Source organism: Vigna unguiculata, chromosome 6 (assembly GCF_037176805.1).
Source record: "Vigna unguiculata cultivar grain cowpea cultivar isolate G323 ecotype 2 chromosome 6, ASM3717680v1, whole genome shotgun sequence".
In the NCBI taxonomy this organism is placed as follows: Eukaryota; Viridiplantae; Streptophyta; class Magnoliopsida; order Fabales; family Fabaceae; genus Vigna; species Vigna unguiculata.
Window position 1 is genome coordinate 5214219 of NC_140797.1, and position 18061 is coordinate 5232279.

At 35.9% G+C, this 18061-nt stretch overlaps 1 long non-coding RNA gene across 1 annotated transcript; it reads right to left on the minus strand.

Moving 5' to 3' along the window:
• Positions 1-7962: 7962 nt before the first annotated feature.
• On the minus strand, positions 7963-11732 carry LOC114187441 (uncharacterized). The gene is made up of 3 exons (XR_003605260.2): positions 11197-11732; positions 10772-10809; positions 7963-8253 (listed from the first exon to the last, which is right to left on the minus strand). It is a non-coding gene; the product is annotated as an uncharacterized LOC114187441 (long non-coding RNA).
• Between the last annotated feature and the right edge of the window lie 6329 nt (positions 11733-18061).

Genomic DNA, 18061 nt, shown 5'->3' on the forward strand with positions numbered 1-18061 from the left:
GCGAGTTCTCGCTTGGGCGAGCCCTCCTCGCCTAAGCGAGACCACCCCTCGCCCAAAGAGGAAGTCCCTTGCCTGAGCTACAACCAAGCGAAACACAGCCAGGCTCTCACGAATTCTCGCTTAGGCGACCCCTCACGCCTGAGCGAGAGCTCGAGCAAGAACTTGGGCCAGCTTTTGCTATTCTCGCCTAGGCGAGACCAGCTCGCTTGGGCGAGAATATCAGTTTTCGCCATTATCTCACGCATACAAGCCAGATTCCATCGCAGGAGAATGCACCATACATTCCTACACCATCAACGACACCATACAAGCATTTAAGCACAGAAAACAGACCAACCTCAGGGAAAATAGCATAAAAACATGAAACCTTAACTTCCCTTACTTGGAAAATGTTAGCAGAATATCTTAACACCTAAGCAAATGAGTATGACAGCTCTCAGAGCATATTTGCGAGTTGGGAACACTAGCACAAATGAAATATGGGTTAATACAGTGAACCCTAACTGTAACCACGAAAAAAAACCAAACTAGAGAGGAAGAGTATGAGTTGGGAACCAACTTACGTGGAAGAGAACGAGGTTGGCTTGTTTTATATGGAGCATCGGCAAACCCTAACAAAGCTTCTGTTGAGGGAACAAGGAAAGAGTAAGGGCACTGATCTTTCAAAGTGGGTAGAAAATGAGAGGCTTAGGCTGGTTTAGGGATTTTGGACACCCCATGGGCCAGCCTTAGGCTCAACTGACTAAGATAGGCTCTTAAACTCTAGGGCAGAATTAAAGTGGGCTTTACATTCTCCCCAACACCAAAAATTTTCAACCTTGAAAATGAAGACTTACCAGGAAAATAGATGTGGATGTGACTTCCTCATATCCATCTTTAGTGTGTTTTCATCTATTGGACTTTATTGGGCAATTATTCCGAATTTGGGTTAATTTCACATTATTTGGCTTAATTTTCATTTTTAATTATTTTTAGGTATTTGGGTGAAGCAATTTTGGAGCTTGCACATTAATATTCAGTTGAAGAGAGTTGCCACATCATTTTCACATCATTGCCACGTCTGCGCCATGTCAGTCAGCCCATCGACGTCATTGGGCCAGCATTTTCAGCCCATAGTGGCATTTTTGTAATTCTAAGTGGCAGAATGGCATTTTTGTAATTATGTGAATGTGTGGTGATGTGACCACGTATAGGAGGGGCTGATTTTCGTTTTGCCATCTACCACCATTTTCTACACCCTCCATTTTTAGGTTTTTAAAGCTTTCAAGGTGACCCATGGAGGCACATGCTTATTTTTCGCATTTTCCACTCATTTTTCACGTTTTATGAGTCATGGACAACACCCATTGTTTGTATTCACGGTTTCTGCACCTTGGGTAACATTGATATTCAAGCCTTTTCGTTTTTGTTGAATGTTTCAGTTCTTTCCCCTGTTTCTCCTTGCTCATTTTCGTTTGCTGCACCATTTTAAGTTTTTTGCACCAATTTGAACTCATTTTAATGGTTGAATCTCAATTTTTGTTGAACACTAACTCGAATTCTGTGGGCAACTAATTTTCGAATGCATTGATTCCTTGCAAATAATGAAATGAAACCTTGAGATTAATGTGTTGTTCGGTGGGTTTTGTTGTTTCTTCGTTGTGGATTTACGTTTGCATTTTAATTGATGAACCCAATCTGGTTTTGCTTAACTTTCAGAGTGGGAAACTCGGTTTTAGTTAATTTTCATGCTTAATGAACTTTGACAAATTCATGAACTCTTGCATTGCTTAATTGCATGTTGAATTCGTGGTTAACCTCTGCTTAGTTGTTTAACAACGAGTTTCATGAGGAATAACGAAACCAATTCAGTTTGCAATCTGTGATGGGTGAAATTTCATTTGAAGCAAGGAATCACTACTATTTTGTGGTTGTTCAATCAAAATTGCAATTACATTTTATTGTTGTGTTGAATTTCTGAATCTGCCAACCCCCCAGTGTTATATTGTTGTGTTCATCTGGAAAATTGAAGCTTTGGACGAAAATATTGGTCGTTGGGAGACGACTTGGTTCAACTTTCGCGAAATATGCATTTAACTATTTTAATTTGGTGGGGTACGACCTCTATCAAATTTGGCAAAATCTCAATATACCATCACCACCCAAGGCAAAATCCTTCGCTTCATCTATTCCCAGCAATTCTCTCACCCTTATCAAACTGGCGTCCACCAACTACTTATCTTTAACCAAATTCAAAAAGTCACTAGATATAGTCATAGTACTACACCTAATGAACTATGATTCCAACTCAACCTGCAACTTCATGTCTCTGAATTTCTCTAGTAGCTCTACCTCTTGGATCATAAAATGTGCAATATGTACAGTCTTCTTACTTAAGGCATTTGCCACCACATTTGCCTTCTCCGAATGGTACAAAAGTTCAAAATCATAATCCTTCAAGAATTCCATCCACCTTCTTTGTCTCATGTTCAGCTCTTTCTGATCAAACAAATACTTGAGGCTCTTGTGATCACTGAATACACGAAATTGGGCACCATATAGGTAGTGCCTCCATATCTTCAAGGCGAACACTATAGCTGCCAACTCCAGGTCATGAGTGGGGTAGTTACTCTCATGCACCTTAAGTTGCTTTGAAGCATACGCCACCACCTTTTTCTCTTGCATCAACACACAGCCAAGCCCTAAATGAGAGGAATCGTAGAAACCCTCAAAGGGTTTACCAACATCAAGGATGATTAACACGGGAGCACTCGTCAACCTCTACTTAAGCTCTTGAAAACTTTCCTCGCACTTATCTGTCCAAGCAAAAGGTTGGTCTTTCCTGGTAAGCTGTGTCAGAGGCGCCACTATCTTGGAGAATCCTTCTATGAATCTCCTATAGTAGTCAGCTAAACCCACAAAGCTTCTTATCTTTGTTGCTGACTTGGAACTCTCCCAGTTAATCACTGCCTCGACTTTTGCTGGATCCACCGTTATGCCTTATGAAGAGATCACATATCCTAAGAACTGCACTTCTTCCATTCATAATTCACACTTGGACATTTTGACATACAGCTACTTCTCCCTCAGGATACCAAGCACTAATCTTAGGTGCTCGACATGCTCCTCCTAAGTCCTAGAGTAGATGAGTATGTCGTCTATGAAGACTACGACAAACTTATCCAAGAATGGCCTGAAGATCATATTCATGTAGTCTATAAACACAGTTAGAGCATTGGTCACACCAAAAGGTATAACCACGTACTCGTAGTGTCCATATCGGGATCTAAAGGCTAACTTTTGTACGTCATCCGCCTTCACCAAGATCTGGTGGTACCCCGACCATAAATCAATCTCCGAGAACACTAGCGCCTCATGCAACTGATCCATCAGATCATCTATCCTTGGAACGGGGTACTTATTCTTTATGGTCATCTTGTTCAGCTACCTGTAGTCCACACACAGACGTGAACTCCCATCCTTTTTCTTCACCAACAACATTGGTGCTCCCCAAGGCGAAGTATTAGGCCGTATGAAATGTTTCCCCAAAAGCTCCTCAATTTGATTCTTGAGTTCCACCAACTCCATCGGGGCCATACGATACGGAGTCATCAACAATGGACCAGTTCCCCATACCAGATCAATAGAGAACTTAACCTCTCTACTGGAAGGCAACCCTGGTACTTCCTTCGGAAACACATCTTCAAACTCATGCACTACCGGTATAACATACATATTTTCCTCCTTCTCCACCTCTACATGTGTGAAGATAATGAAGCACTACGCGCCGCCTTGGATCTCCATCATAATCCCTTAAGGGGATAACAACTCAAGCTCCTGAGTTGGGGAATAACAACTTTTTATCTCGTTAATCTATAAGAATGTGATTGACAGAGTGTCAATACATCCCCAAGATCACCTCCAACTCTTGTAAAGGTAGACATATTAGATTTACTTTGTATACTCGCCCCTCTACCTCCACTGGACACCTAGCACACAAGGACGACGGACCAAACCTGACGTCGAAGTAGATACCACAAGATCACATTGCAGCTCACAAACCGGTAGACCCAACCTTTTCACACAATTTTTTGACACAAAGGAGTGTGTCGCTCTAGAATCATACTGTACACAACAATTCATTCCAGTTATCACACAATGACCCATAACAAGGTTACCTGAGCCTGCTGTCTCCGCCCCAATCATGGCATACACCTTGCCCGCTACCTGAGGCCTGTTGCATCCTCTCCTCTGCTGGTTCTGAACTGGATTCTGAACCGGGGGACGCGTCACTACCCTCGCAAGCGTGGGGCAATCCCTGCAGAAGTGGCCTTCCTTGCCACAATTGTTGCATCTCTTGAAGCTTACAAGTTGAGGGCAGACACTCCTCAAGTGCAGTCCTCCACCCTGGTAGCACTAAATCTTACTCGGCTAGGAAGAAAACCCTCTAGACCCCTGAGACTGGGGGTGAGGCCTAGCATAAGGTTTCCTTCTCTCTTCATGCCTATGCCTGGACCTAGATGATCCTCTTACTCTCTATTGTTGTGGGTTTTGAGTTTCCACCTTTACCTTCATCTTCTCCATGACCCTAACCTTCTCAACTAAGGCTGCAAAATCCTTGATGGAGAGTGGTGCCACCATCAAACAGATGTCTCCTTTGAGACCATTCTCAAATTTCCTGCATCGTCACTCTTCATCTAGTGGCATGGTGTAGAAACGGCTGACGTGCTTGAACTTCTCTGCATACTCAGCCATTGACTTGTTCCCCTGAGTCAACTGGAGGAACTCTACTTCCTTAGCATATTTGACGCTGTCGGGGAAGTAGTCGGAGAGAAACTTTCTCCTAAAGACATCCCAAGTAATTAGCTATTGCCTCTCATGCATGATGGACTTCATGTTGATCCACCGATGTTCTGCCTCTCTAGTGAGCATGTACATCGCGAAGGCCAGTCTGCTCTCTTCTGGGCACATCTTGGCATCAAAGATCTAGCCATTGATCTGCAACATCTGGATTGGTCTTGCCCTTAAACTTGATTGGGTGGTGCTTCAAAAAGTCTTCCAAACTCCATTCCCGGTGAGGAGGTCGTGATTCAGGACTGTGGACAGGGGCAGCAGTCCTATTTTTCTCCAGCTAGCGGAGGGCCTCTATGTGTTGCCCATGGGCATCCTTAGCAACCACCCTTGCAGCCTCCATGTGATGCATCACCAATTGCTACTGCTCCAAAGATGTTGCCTGGCGTTGCATCGACGCCTCACGTTGTTGCATCATATTGGTACTTTGTTGGGTTATGGCTGCCATCATAGCCTCTATCCCCCTCGCGATATCTGGTGCGTCGCCCTGAGAAGATTAAGGATTCCTACGCGAAGGTGCCATATCACTAGGCACATAGGAAAACCATCAGTTAGACTTGATTAGATGAGAAACTTAGCTAGCAACATAAAAGACACAACGAAAGCTAAGCAGGCACACTAGTCCACAGACTCTAAGAAACGACCGCTCTGATACCATAAATGTAATATCCCATTAAATAGATAATTCTCATTAAATAAAACGTCGCATACTTAAAATATCCCAAGAGTACGGAGTTTGGGGTATGAAAGTTTACAGTTATCCAATCATACCCACATTGGAAACATAGGCACTACATTGCCTATAACTAAAATAAGAGTTCAATAGTGGCTCAAAAAACTCACCCATAAACAAGAAGATTACAAAAATAAATAAAGCTTCTTCAAACGTAGGCTCAATAGTGAGCCAAAACCCATCCATGATCATCAAGTTGCAGCATCCCCATTGTCACTATGATTTCCAGAGGTTCCCACATCTGCTCCCAATGATAAATTGATGATCATCGCAAAAGGAGAAAAACCACACACAACACACAAGCAAACAGAAGGGTAAGCTAGAGTAGAAAGATTCATTTATCATACAACTAAACATACAATTCAAAGTCAAGGTTACATATCAGACATCCAATCATGTGATAGCAAACAAAGTTAAGACTTTAAAACTTGGCTATCCGGATACATATAATGAGGCACCACCACGAAACCTTACCAAGAGGGTCATGGAATTATGTCCTAACCATGAGACACCACCATGAAACCTTCGTGGAATTACGTCCTGACCGTGAGGCACCACCACGACACCTTCGTGGAATTATGTCCTGGCCATGAGGCACCACCACAACACCTTCGTAGAATTACGTCTTGTTCGTGAGGCACTACCACGAAACATTCGTTAAATTGCGTCCTTACATGAGGCACCACCATACTTTAAATAAAGTCACTCAATCATACAAATGATCATCAACCAAGAACAGAGGAAAAGAACACAAATTCATGAACTAGTCTCGCTCAAGCTAGAGACCCTCGCTCAGGCAAAAGAGATTTTTCGCTCAAGCCACACGCCCTCGCTTAGGCGAGACTACCACAGAGAGCCATGCATGATTCGCGAGTTCTCGCTTGGGCGAGCCCTCCTCGCCTAAGCGAGACCACCCCTCGCCCAAAGAGGAAGTCCCTTGCCTGAGCTATAACCAAGCGAAACACAGCCAGGCTCTCACGAATTCTCGCTTAGGCTAGCCCCTCTCGCCTGAGCGAGATGACACCTCGCTAAAAACGAAAGCTCTCCGCCTAAGCGAGAGCTCGAGGAGGAACTTGGGCCAGCTTCTACTATTCTCGCCTAGGCGAGACCAGCTCGCTTGGGCGAGAATATCAATTCTCGTCACTGTCTCATGCATACAAGCCAGATTCCATCGCAGGAGCACGCACCATACATTCCTTACACCATCAACGACACCATACAAGCATTTAAGCACACAAAATAGTCCAACCTCGGGGAAATTAGCATAAAAACATGAAACCCTAAATTCCCTTACTTGGAAAATGTTAGCATAATATCCTAACACCTAAGCAAATGAGTACGACAACTCCCAGAGCAGATTTGCGAGCTGGGAACACTAGCACAGTGGAATACGGGTTACTATGGTGAACCCTAACTGTAACCACGAAAAAAAAAACCAAACCAGAGAGGAAGAGTATGAGTTGGGAACCAACTTACGTGGAAGAGAACGATGTTGGACTTGCTTGACACAGAGTAGCGGCAAACCCTAGTAGAGCTTCTATTGAGGGAATAAGGAGAGAGTAAGGGCACTGATCTTTCAAAGTAGGCAGAAAATGAGAGGCTTAGGCTGGTTTAGGAGTTTTGGGCACCCTATGGGCCAGCCTTAGGCCCAACTGACTAAGATAGGCCCTTAAACTCTAAGGTGGAATTAAAGTGGGTTTTACACTCTTTTAGTTCTTTATTAAGTTCTTTATTGATCAATGATCATGAACTTGTGATCTGATCATTTATCTTTGTATTTCTATGTGTAGAATAGAATACTTTGGGTTGAGGGAAGGTTTTGGTGTTTTAGAGTGGATTGAACCGATTTCATCAAGTAGAGGAAGCTAGCCTTAAACTTGTGTTGAATTGTGTAATTTCTAGTTTGTGAAATTCCTTGGATTGTTAGTATTCCAAGTTAGTTGATTTTGTGCTTAAATTGAAGTGTAATTCTTGATTGCATGTTATTGCTCGGTGGTAATTGGGAATTGTAGGATTTCAATCATTGATTAAATTGGTACCAACTCCATGATTTAACGATAGTTTTAGACCAATACCTAAAGAAGGACATTACAAAAAAAATTGATAATTAGTGGAGGTTTTTTATTCAATCTGCGAGGGTTTTCACCCTTTGCAAATTAATTTACTGAATTTTTCTAAACCTTCGCAACTAGAGTCACCACAAGCAATTTACGGATTTTTATGACTCTTGGTATTTGAGTTATATTACGGAGATTGTTTTGTGAAAGGTTTTAACATATTCTATTGGTGACTATTATTTTGTGGATGTTTGAAACCTCCTTTATTTACATTTGATTTATAATTACCCACTTACATTTATAATTTTTTAATTTAATTAAAATTTTTAAAGTACACAAAAATTAATCAAAATTAATTTTATTGATAATTTAAGATAAAGTATTAATCGGAAATTACAATGTAAAATATAAAAAAAATGCATAATATTGAAGAAAATAATATTTAAGGGGCAAATCTTATCATTTTCTAAATCTCTCAAAAATGTGTCATTCTGCCCAAGTCTTCAACTTCATACATGACACAATCCCATTCCCTTTGCAAATCCAATTCTGTAGCCATTGTGCAGTTCTCAACGTAGAGGAATAGGCCTGTAGTGCTCTGACCTCCCCGACAAACGCTACAACTACTCGAATCTGCAAATTTAGCCCAACATCAACACTACCCAGATACCAAAAAAACACATACCAACACAATAAATTAACACAATTTTATTAGGGTCTTTCTTCTTACACTTCCAAGCATTTCTTTTGCACCTCCAAATTTTTTAAAAATTCCCAAAAAACATTTTGACCATCTAAGGAAACCCACGAATATCACACCCCCAAAATTACTTCCGGATGTCAACTTCCAGAAGTCAAAATATATCACCGAAAGTCAACTTCCGGAGGTCAAAATATATCACCAGAAGTCAACTTCCGGAGGTCAAAATATATCACCGGAAGTCGACTTTCGGAAGTCAAAATATATCACCAGAAATCAACTTCCAGAAATCAAAATGTAACACCGAAAGTTGAGTTCCGGAAGTCAAAAATTATCACCGGAAGTCGACTTCGAAAAGTCCAAAAACATTACCAGAAGTCGACTTCCAAAAATCAAAATATTAATTCTATTTTAAATATTTTTAATTCTTTTTAAAATTTATGTTTTCTAACTTTTATTTTATTTTATTTTTTAAAACACATATTAAAAATATTAAAAATTATAAAATATATAAATTTAAAAGAAAAATTACTTTAGATTTTTTTTCTCTTTTTTGTTAAAATTTTACTATTTTAATTTAAATTATTTTTCTATTTTATTTCTAATTTTATTTATTTTATTTATATTATTATAATTATTTTATTTATACATTTACTGTGTATAGTATTTTATATTTTATTTGAATTTTTTAATTTTATTTAAAATTTAAATATTTAATTTTAACCATATTTTTAAAATTTTTTCAATTATATTTTTTTATATTTTTAAATTTAAATTTCTTTGAATATAATTTATTAAAATTTAATAAAAATAAAAAAGAATTAAAAAAATCATATTTAATATAATATATACATATATATATATATATATATAGGCGTAAATAATGAAATTTTAAATTTTAAAAAAACGAATATATATATATATATATATATATATATATGTATAATTTTCCTTTTTATTTTTTTTAATTTAAAGTTTTATTATTTTAAAATCAATTTAAATATTAAATAAAATTAAATGAAGCACAATAATTTTTTTATTTTTTGATTTTTTTATTTAAAGTTTAATATTATTTTAATTTACTTATTTTTATATTTATATTTATTTTTCAGTATATTAAATAGAAATAAAATTATATATTATTTTTTTATTTTTAAAATATATATTAAGAAATATGAAAACATTAAAAATAAATAAAATAATAAATAATAAACTAAAAAACAATTAAAAGATAGAAAACATAATTTTAAAAAGAATTAAAAGTATTTAAAATAGAATTAATTTTTTGACTTCTGGAAGTCAACTTCCGGTAATGTTTTTTGACTTCCGGGAAGTCAACTTCGGAAATAATTTTTGACTTCCGATGATACATTTTGACTTCCAAGAGTCGACTTCTGGTGATACATTTTGACTTCCGAAAGTCGATTTCCGGTGATATATTTTGACTTCCGAAAGTCGACTTCTAGTGATATACTTTGACTTCCGAAAATCAACTTCCGGTGATATATTTTGACTTCTAGAAGTCAACTTTCGGTGATATATTTTGACTTTCGGAAGTCATATATTTTGATTTTCGAAAGTCATATATATTTTGACTTCCGGAAGTCATATATTTTGACTTCCGGAAGTCATATATTTTGACTTCCGGAAGTCATATATTTTGACTTCCGGAAGTCATATATTTTGACTTCCGGAAGTCAACCTCCGGAAGTAATTTTGAGAGGTGTGGTGTCCGTGAGTTTCTTAAATAGTCAAAGGGTATTTTGAGAATTTAAAAAAATTTTGAAGATGTAAAAGAAATTTTGGAGGTACAGAAAGAAAGACCCTTTTATTATATTACTGAAGTCAAACTTTAACTCAAATTGAAAAGAATACCACAAACAGTTAAGGAAAGTTAACAAAAAAATATTATTCAGAAATGGACTCTACATGGGTTATAAGAAATTTATGATAGATAATTAACCGTTAGCCTTGTAAATTTCATAAGCAAAAGGGTTAAAAACAATATAAATGTCTTAGAATAACAATTTTGGCCGGAGTTCAGGTTCAAAGAAATGAGGTTAATAAAAGGAGATTATATGGTAAAGATCTAAATTCAATTAAAAATGAAAGTAAGGTTAACGACATACAAACAATGTGTACTCATTTTTATACACCTAATGTGTATGTGCATAAAGGAATTTAAAGGCACTCATTGCTCAAAACTCACCTCCATAAGCCTCACTAATGCACTGCAAAGCACACACCAAACAATGGTACGGATGGTTCAAGTTCCAAATCTATTTGCAAAGATATGTCAGAATCTTAAGGTTCCCCAGTAAGGATGAAAAATATAAGTGATTGTGTTTATTCTATTATTTCTTTTTGTTTACTGTTGTGAAACATTGATCAAAAGCACAGTTGATTCAGAAATTAAAAAGAAATAAAAAAACTAAAAAATCCAAGCCTTACCTGGCCCAGGTGATATTAGGACTCCTCTAGGATTTTTCCTATGCCAAAAGAAAAAAATACGCATAGTTAGTCTTTGACACCAGGATTCGGAAAGGAGCATGCATTATCTTACAGACTGCTTCATCAATAAGAAACTGTTAAGCATCCAGTTTGATATAGACTTGTTATATATCAAACAGTCCCCGTTATCATTACAACAAAAACCCCTAAAATTCATTTCCTAAACCCCAAAGTCTTCAAACTCTGCATCCCAACACGCACATTATCAGAGTGGAATTTCAATTCTGATCAGAGATCAACACCCAAAACATGAACAACAACGCTACACCTAAATTTTGTCTTATCCTATAAATTCAATTCAATTAACAAACGAATGATGATAATAAAATAAGATCGTGTTTAAAAAGCATGAGAACATCACTCACCAGTTCTTCTTTGTCCACAACATTCAGCCCCTGCAACTCCATCATGAACTGTGACACCATCACCGTCTCATCCCTGTCCCTCACCACCGGTATCTTAGGGTCCCTTTCCGCATGCGCCCACCGCGGCATCCACACCACCATCACGTGCAACCAGAGCAGAGGGTTAGTGCACGACAACACCATCACCCCTTTCCCACCAAAAATTCACCCTAGAAAGCCAAGGATGTTGGAAATCAGAAGACGATAGACTACGAGCACTACAACCACTGGCCGATGAGCACTAGGAGACGAGCACCGGCTGACGAGCGATAGGAGCACCTACGACTATGATTTGATGACAGAGATGAACCCTAGTTGAAATGAAAACGAAAAGGAAAACGCGCTTCGGTGTTTGAAATTAGGAAAAAAGTTAAAGTGAGTGTAAAATCTTGGGACGGAAAGGCTGAAAAATAGGGCGAGAAGGATGAAAAATATATTGTAATGGTTACAAACCTCTTCTAAAAATATTAACACTCCCGTTATTCTTAACATTTAAGCAACTTAACCTAATTGTATTGTATGTTCATGCGTCACGCGGACTAAGGTCAACCAGTCGCACACGGTTCGTTACAGGCGGACCTTATTTTGGTATATGTTAATGTGGCAATCTTTTAAATTTATAAGTACTTTAAGAGAGTTCGCGACCAAAATGTCCTTGCATTCTCCAAATGAAGTCTCAGTCTGAACACGTTAAATCGATTACCCGTCAGTCAGTCGGACAAAACGACCCCGTGTTCAGTTCCATTTGAACTTTGTCTCCACTCCTGTGGAGACCCTCATCTATGAGGCCAGCCAACAGGTCACACGGTCCACCGGTCGGGTGGCCAAACCAAAATCGAACCAGTAAGCTGAAAGTTAATTAAAGTAAAGTAAGTCAGTAATCAAGTTTAAAAAGCAATTGGGCCATGATTAAGGAACCCTAATCACAAACCCACACCAAAAACTAAAAATAGAGACCCAAGGTAAGTTGATAAGGACCTTTAACTCGCATTTATTACAACATTTATTACTACCTCCCGATCGGACTTGAATTGACTTAAGCATCGGAACATTTTAGACAGGTACCTCGATCGCCCGATCAACCGAGCAAAAAGACAACGAACAAGATAAAAGATTGAACGAGCTAACTGAGGAGAATATCAGACAAAAGGACTTGAGGGTAATTTGAGTGTTGAAAGTAGGTGTTTGACCCCTACACCCGAAACACTAGTCATCTTAAAAAAGTTAATTTGTTGAGGGTTTTTATAACCTCCACAAAATAAGCCCCACTAAACAGCTTTTTCTTTTTAGTGGAAGTACCAATTTGAGTTATGAACACATTCTGATTTCTCAAAAACCATAAATTAAGATTGTTGATATTTGATGCATTATTGAGTCTTACCATGGAAATGTTGAGCGCTGACTTTTACGAATTGATCAGCGCTAAGCCTCACCATGGCAACGCTGAGCATTGATTTTTACGAATTGATCAGCATTTGGCACTACCCAGTTTTTCAACACTGCATCTTATTGGTAAAATAAAGATTTACGCTTCGTTAATCGTTGGATCAAGCTGAAATTTTGACAGCTGATCCTAGACAAGTGAATATTCATTTTGACCGGTGGGATCTTTATTTTGAAGTCTATGGTCAGAGAAGTGATTTCTGCCGTTTTGATGTACTTTATGTATGTATATGTTTGAGATTGTAATTGTTTGAAATGGAATTATTGATATGTGATTAAGGATGTATATGATTGGTTTATATTATGAAACAAACCTATGTGATGAACTGTTGTAAGGTATTTCCCGAGGAGGAAATCTCATTAGTGATGTGTTTCATTAGAGTGTGTCTTGACAGTTAGTATTGTTTTATTTTGTGAAGCTATCTTGAACTCTACTACCCTTTCATACTCACGTAGAGGAGAATGGTTAGGTGATGAGAGTAACAAGAGTTCCTGTCATGAGAATGGTTTCATTTTTCTTGTGGTTATAAAAGGGATTAACCTTGAGTGTGGTAGCTCGAGGAGAGAAGGTTATATCACCACAGGTGCATGGCTTCACTAATATGACTCTAGAGCATGTATCTGGATAATATTGAGTCTAGAAGAGTTGGGTGTAATATGTTATGTTGTGTGGTTGTGCTATTTTTTTAATTTGGAAATTTGTGTGCTTATAGGTTATTATATAATGCATTTGTATTCTTATATGAGTTAGCTTACCCTCCTTGTCTTCTTGTCCGTCGTGTGTTGTTTTCTTTCTTTTGCTATGATCACCAATGTAGTGTGAGCAGTGAATAATGCAGGTGTTGATGCGTCTAGGAATGAGTAGGGGCCTCCAGCTTGAGGCTTAGTATAATTGGTTAATTGTGTATAAGGTTTTGACAGTAATCTTCGGTGGTTAAACTTCTTTAATTCCTCTTATGTTTGTATAGTTAAGTCCATTTTGGATGATTGTATAAATATGTTATCTAGTTAATGTGGATTATCTATTTCATGTTATTAATTATGAACTTTTTTATTTAGTAGTTATACTATTAAGTGAGATGTTACTATTTTTTTAGTAATTTTAAAATAAAATATATTTAATTAAAAGTATACGGTATGATATGATTTTGTGAATGAAAGTGTGGCACAAGGAAGACGTATGAAGCGAGATTTTATGGATAAGCAATGGGCAAGAAGTGGCGCTCAGAGTTAGATTTAGTGGGTGAAGCACCACTACAAGTTACTCGATCTTTTACAAAATAAACCTAACAAACCAACTGTTTCTTTGGATAAACCATTTTTGTTTTTTGGCCATTTAAAATTCAAACCAAATCATGCCGACTCAGTCCACAGTTAAAACACGCGTGAGATCCAACACCGCCATCACAAATTGCAAATAATAACATGTTATATTCTGATGTCAATTAAACTAATTTTATATCTCTTATATATATGTGAGATATGTAAAAGAAAGAGAATTAAAGAAAACCTATTTTCATTCTTTTATCAAAATATTAAAATTTATTTGAACATTAAGAGATTAGAAGCTGAAAATCAAGTAAAATAATTGTCCCAAATATACGAAATTAGTTAATAAATGAATATTAAATTAGGCTAAAAAATAATATAAAATTAGTCGATAAATTAATAGTACACGTGGAACTGACCACGATACTTTTCTTTTTGAATAGCCGACTATGTTATTTGATGTGTAAGTTTAAATTGATTAATATTATTCATTTGTACAACACGTTTAAGGAATAAAAATAAGTTAAATTACTGGTACATCTTATAATTATTTAAAAACTTATAATGAGGGTTTAATTAAAGATGTAAAAAAATCAAAATATTGACTCTATTATTTTTATTTAAGAATTTCAATTATTATATAATAATGGTGGAATACTTTGTGAGAAGATATTAGATTTAGATACACAAGAACGTAAATAAAGTAGGTAGCAACTAATATAATACCAATAAACATATAATTAGAAACGTATTATGCAAATTAAATCATAATTAGGCGCAAGTGATCGGTGTGTGTGGGGTACCAAACCAAGCAAAGCAAGTATCACAAATACTGAAAAAGCCAACTCATAAGTAACAAATAAAATAAAATAAAATAAAAAAGATAGTGAAAAAGGTAACATCTAACAAATCCATTTCCCCAACTCACCCAACATGTGATGCACTTTTAGCAAAGTTCAGCCTTCCAATGACTATGTATTCGTTATTATATTATCACACACCATTTTAATACAAATATAAGGAATGATAAAAATTTCTCTTTTCATATTTCATCTTATGTTTTGTTTTTATAACCTTTGAACAAATCTTTTATGTTTTTCTAATAGAAAATGGTGTTAACTAAAAAAAATATCTAACAAATTTCAATATAATATATCACTAGTACATTAAAGCCTTTTTATACCGATTAAAAAAGTCTTTTTATATCGATTCTAAAATCGGTATAGATACGGGTGGTGTAGAATATTTCAACTTTCTATACCACTTCCATGACAGTATAAAAAATTCAAAATTTTATACTATTTCTAAAATCGATATAAAAAGTTCACTTAGGACGGGGATATTTTGTAATAACAAGTGACTTACTATGCCGGTTATAGTTACAACCATTATAAAAAAGTTCCAACTTTTATATCGATTGTGATCTTAACTGGTATAAAAAAATGATTTTTTATTTTTTTATAAAAAAATCGTTTATGCTTTCTTTCACATACAAACCCTATATATAATTACTCAAAACATCTACACAACAAATTTCATTCAATCTTATATTTATATGAAATACAATCTAATGTTTATATGAAATACAATACAACTCCAAACCAAATGATTATACATCTAAGATTAACATAAAAACTCAAAATACATAACATCATCTTTTATAAACTCATAAAAGAAACCCAACAACATCCTCCATGGATTCTTTTGGAGCCCGTTTGATATCAACCAACTCCCCAGAGGGGAGAGTTCCTTGGTAAACCTTGAGAAAGAGGACTAATTAGATCTTATAGATAAGTAAACAAAAAAGATAACTATTTGGGAAAATACTTGGTTACTTTTGACACTAGAGTGAAAATATGAAAATTTCTCAGGAACATCAAAAGAGTAGGCTAATAATTTAAACTCATAACATCATATATACATATAAGTTTCAATATTTATAATATCTTTATAAATTTCATAAGTATGATGTACTAAAATGAAATGAAAAGGTCAAAGCAAATGGATTAATGTATATGACAAAAGCGCACATCTTATTTCCTTTTTTAAAATTTGCTTAAGAGTTAAAAAAATTGACTAAACCATTGTGTGGTATCCATTTATTTAATAAATTCTAAATGGAGGTGAAAAAGAAAAAAAAACTAAAAAAATTAAAAACTAACGTTTTGATTGAGTATACATGTTATGTGTGTGTGCATGTCCAACATATGAATGTACCTCAGCAAATAAATTTAAATTACATGTGAAAAGTTATGTCCTTGGCATACTAAATATATAGATATGATAAGAAAACATAAACATGAAAAATGAAAGCAAATAATACAAAAAACATTATAGAACCTCATTGATGAATGAGAGTTCCATTGATAATGGTCACCAGGATTAAACAACATTTAAAACAATAAAGGAAATAAAAACTCATGTCTAGAAACAAATATAGCATCCATACTTCACCTTATTATAGAACCTGTAATACTCTAAAGACAAGCAAAAAGTTTAAACTATACATAAGATAGATAGACTTATCTACACTCATGTGCCTTTGCTTCTATCATTTTTCTTTAACACTTGTTTATGGAGAATTTATTAAGTCATTAGGACTTTGCAGGGTAGTCTCTAGGTATTGTAATAAAATATAATTGTTCAGATTTTACAATGATATTATCATTAAAAGCAAGAATAGACTAATCATCAAAGTAAGATAGTGATCGAAATCACGAGCAAGGGTGAAAGCTTCTTCTAGTCATCTTCGACTACTCTGAAGCCAATTGCTTATTACAACCACTCTGCCAAAATTTGAACTCCGTGCCACCCAATTTCCACATCCAAGATTCTCACCCCCACGAACTCACTACATGCACCATCACAATCCATAACAAACAAAAGCTAGCAAATCATGAACTCTCATGCATCATGGTTCATGAAACACCAATGCATATATAAGAATATCCTAGAAACAGTAAAAAGAAGTATAAGAGTAAAGAGTATACATCTTATTCTATCACAAACCACCATGCACGTTAAATTTATAATTGAGATGAAGCTTTAAGAGGAATCTAACTGAGAAGTACATAATCCAAACATGTAGGAGGTCTTTCAATTTGCTCTCACTTAAGATTTCTCCTCCTTGGACTCCATTGGAATCACATTGACCTGTATTATACACATGTCATAGATGATAAGTTCATGCACAAGATGCATTTTAGAATGCAAAAAAATAATGTCCAGTAAAATATCATAAGAATAATGGCCAGTAAACAAAAAAAATAGTTGATTCCATCACTTAATCAACATGTCACAAAATAATAAATAAGCTTTTAAACTCAAATTACTTAAATAGCATGGATAAAGCTTAAATAAACAACATTCAGCACGAACACACTAAATTTCAATGTTATACCTGCAATATTATACCTATCGTGATAGCATTTTCCGATCCTTTAAAAATAACATTCAAATAACCATAACCAAAAATTTGTTTTCCCGCAAAAGATTCAAGACGATTTAACCACAAATAGTGAAGAAAATTATCAAACCTAAACAAAGAATGCCACAAAACATACAAAGACAGTTAACAAAATTAAATCAGTTAACAAATTAAAGCCATGAATGCATCAATCTCGAAAAAAAAAATAAACTTACATAAATCCAATGTTATAAATTAGGTCAACATTGAATCTTCCTCGTCGAAATCCTTCATTGATAACTTCCACTCCCTTCTCTGCCAAATCGACAGTGATGATTAGTGAACAAAACACCAAAAAATGAATAGTCACGAACTATTGTGGTCAGAATTTGGCAGAAATTTTGGAGGAGTGAAACACGAACGTGAACAAAAGAGAGCAACTCCAATAGAGAAGAGAACGCAAATGGTGAAGGAAAGGAGAATGGAGGAGATGACGACATAACGGTGAACGATAAACGCGACGAGAACTCAGCGCAACGGACGAACACGATGAGACTCCAGTGTGGCGAATAAATAGAGAAGGAAAAAAAGGGGGAGCACAACGTCTGGAGAAGTAAATGAAGTGTGAAGCACGAAGAGTCAGAAAAAAAGATTCAATATTCTATACCTGTCATAGGAATAGAAATTATTCTCCAATATTACAAATAT